This window comes from Condylura cristata, unplaced genomic scaffold (genome assembly GCF_000260355.1).
Source record: "Condylura cristata isolate star-nosed mole 26May11 unplaced genomic scaffold, ConCri1.0 scaffold00017, whole genome shotgun sequence".
Lineage (NCBI taxonomy): Eukaryota > Metazoa > Chordata > Mammalia > Eulipotyphla > Talpidae > Condylura > Condylura cristata.
In genome coordinates this window covers 41,780,921-41,784,794 of record NW_004567118.1, presented here as the reverse complement: position 1 = coordinate 41,784,794, position 3,874 = coordinate 41,780,921, and positions in this window count along the sequence as shown.

Genomic DNA, 3,874 nt, shown 5'->3' with positions numbered 1-3,874 from the left:
GCCCTGAATTTAAGCTTTTTATCTGCATTTAATCCTGGATCTAGAGTAGAATATTTTTTTCATTCTAAACTAATGATCAATTATTTGCCAATTTACATCTTTAAAGATGGTTTTAGGATTTAAGTCACATTTGGGAGGAATTGTTTTTTTAAAAATTGTTATTAAAAAATAAAAATTATTGTTATCGGAATTAATGTCTATTGATGTAATATTGATTTATAGCATATAGGTTTCAGGTATACATCCTGATGATAAATCAACATCTGTATGTACTGTACTATGTTATGTTCCAACAAAAATCTGTGTATGGTGATGGACAGAAGCTAGATTTTTGGTGGTGAACAACATGTAGTATATACAGATGGTGATTTATCAGGGTGTATACCTGAAAACTATATATAGATATAAATCAGCATTATATATTTGTTTTCCCACTTTATTAGCTAGGCTGCACTGGTGAATCAAAACAATCTCCAAATGGAAAATAAAATTAGTTGTATCTTTTAGCTATCAGTTTTGCTTTGAAGTTTATGAATGAATGTGGATCAACATGACATTGCACACATGCCAAGCCCAAGGACATATCTCTTATTTATTTATTTATTTTATATTGTTCTTCATTTTCTTCATATTGGTTGTAATCCCCATGGACTTCCCACCACCAGTTCACCCGTGTGCCATCACCATAGTCCCATGTACGTTCCCCACCCCATTTTTGACCCCATTCCCCCCCTCAATCCCCTTAAAATGTCTCTGGTATATACTTGTTCATTGTTTTTCATCTTTATTACAATAGCTTCCTCCCCTTCTCCACCCCACCCCCTTTACTCCTGCTATAAGTGAAACAATCTGGTCTTTTTCTTTTTCTTTCTGGCTTATTTCACTAAGCATGATCTCTTCCAGCTCTCATGTTGCTGCAAAAGGCACGAGTTTATCTTTTTGATCGCTGAGTAATATTCCATTGTGTATATGTACCACATCTTTTTAAACTAGTCATCTACCTTTGGGCATTTGGGCTGATTCCATGTCTTCCCTGCTGTAAATAGAGCGGCAATAAATATGGGGGTGCAGGTGTCCTTTTGAGTCAATGTTTTTGTGTCCTTTGGGTAGATGCCTAGGTAGGAGTCAGATTGCTGGGTCATATGGAAGCTCCATGTTTAACAGTTTGAGGAACTTCCAAACAGCTTTGTACAGTGGTTGTACTAGTTTGCATCCTCACCAGCAGTGCAGGAGAGTTCCTTTTTCTCCACATCCTCGCCAACATTTGTTGTTGCTAGTTGTTTTAAAATGCGCCATTCTCACTAGTGTGAGATGGTATCTCATTATGGTTTTAATTTGCATCTCCCCAAGGACATTTCTCTTAAGTAATTAAATGTTCATTTCATGGGGCCTTCCCTGCTGGTGCAGTGGTTTAAAGCGCAGACTGTGAAGTCGGCTTTGGAGCCAGTTCCATCCCCACCCCGGAGGTGATCCACATGGTGCAGCAGACCCCACCTGTCTTGCCCACTGCTCCCCTCAGCAGTGTACTTCGTTAATCTGCCTGTTCTGCTCCCCAATCTGACTCTGGTGAATCCTCTCATCGCCAGCCCCCGCCATCTCTGTCCTGTACTATGGTCTGTATGCATAAGTAAATAATTTTTTTAAAAAAGTTTTTTAAAAAACAGTTAATTTCCTGGCAACTTTTTAGTTTGATGGTAGAGCATCCCCAGAACACTGGTGACTAGGGATTGTTGTTTGGAGAAATATTTATTTTCTTCTTAACATTGCTCACCCAGTGGTAGAGTGGTATGGTCCAGCATCCCCTCTCTGCTGTCTGTTTCCTCCAGTGAGAAAAGGAGCAACATGAGGAGTCAGTGATGGTCTCTGTGCAGGTCAGATGGGACTCAGCCAGGCTGCTTCCTTGGGCAGAGTCCGTTCCCTTACAAATCAGTAGAATTGGTCATCAAATATTTTCTGAATATTTCTTGAGCTTTCCTCTGACAGCAGTGTCTGATTTCCAAGCATCATTAATGCATGGTGGTTTGTTTAAATATCCATTGCGTGGAAACATAGGGTATTTTTATCTTTTCCTGGGATGACTTTAACAAGAGTTGAATGCTGAAATTTATTGGGTCATTTTTATTCCTACTAAGAGCCCAGTAATTGCAATCTGCCTATAAAATGCTGGCTACTTTCAGCTTTAAACCGCTGCTGCTATCAGGTCAGGGCTGAGGAATTACCTAGTGGGAGTATAAGAGAGAACTGGGGCAGAGACAGAATAGGCAAAGAAGCTGGCATTAAATGGAACAGTTTTACAACAGAGAATATTTGAGAGTTATGGGGTACATTTGTAATCATGGCTGATAATAACCACATTTTCAAAAACCATTAAACTTTTTAATTTATTTTTTGAAATAACAGCTTATAACATTAAATAAGGTTCAGATGTACAGGCCTATGAATCAAAATCTGTCTATACTAGTGTTACACTTGCCACCATAATTCTAGTTTCCTAGGACATTTCTTCTGCTAAATATTCTCTTATCCAAATGAGAGTTTATATATTTTACTTGGTATTAATGTGAAATTTACTGGGATGTTTTCATATTTTCAAAAACACAATGAAAAATTATTTTATGGACAGCTATGCATACCCTATCATGTGTGGATATGTGGTTGGCTAGTATGTGTATGTGTGCTTGAAGGTAGGGATGTTTTTGTATGATTGGGTGCATGTATATGTCATAGGTAAATGTGTGCAGTGTATATGTGAATGTTGGTGTGTTTTAGTGGGTATACATGTGTGCATATACCTTATACATTGTGTATATTTCTATTTTGTGTTTATGTGGTATATGTACATGTGTTATATATGACTATATGTATAAGTGGGTGTCTGTATGTATGTATTTGTATCTCTATTTTTGTTTTGTAGTACCAATACTAGAATGTCACAAGTGTGATGATTGTGACAGCTACTGTGGGGTAAAGTGTATGTTGTGTTTGTAGAATACTGTAACCTCAGTTTCCTGCACTATGTTGACCGAGACACAAAAAGTTACGAAACAAATGATATGCCTTGCTTGTTTGACTGACAATATTCTGTTTGTTGACCACTCCCATTAAATAGGGCACCATTTTTTTGTTCTTGAATTAGTTAAATGGCTACAGAAAAGTGAATTTTCACTTAAAAACATATTAAGTACTATATAATAGCATTAGAACCACATTCCAGTGATCAAGTTTGAAAAATATAATAAATACCTTCAATCCTATGAGCTTTACTGGTAGGCTACATTCATATTTTCTTTTACTTCTTTTTATGGTTACTGGAGTTTCTTTTATGTTAAGTAACACAATTTCTAGAGATAGGGAAATTTTTTTTTTTTCAGTGCAGATGAAACTAGAACAAAAAAAAATGTACTCAGTAAGGTGAGCTTAGGGAATGCCTTCTGTCTTGTGATATTTGCTGAAAACTGTTAAAGGAATTTGATTTTACCTTTAAAACTAGTTATTTTGAATGGATGAAACAGTCTAACACATAATTTTATAAAACTTGCTTTTCTATTGTTTCTATTATTAATTGCACTCTATAATTAATGTTTTGGAAATGAAAGCAGTGTGAAGGAGGGAGGGGAAATACAGAGTTTTGTGTTTGTGCCTCCTGGGTATAAGGTGAGGGCACCATTTAGATCCATTTTAGATTCACAGAGACTGAAATGTGCCCCGGAATAAATCTGACAGGTCACCAGAAGGGTTTAACAAATGCCACCTGGTTTAATTTTATAGTCTTTCTCAGATTAGACTTTTGGCAGTGTAAAGATGGTGCATGGCTTTCTCCTTCATTGATTTCTGCTCTTTAAGATTGCTTTCATTCTCTTTTCATTTGGTTTAG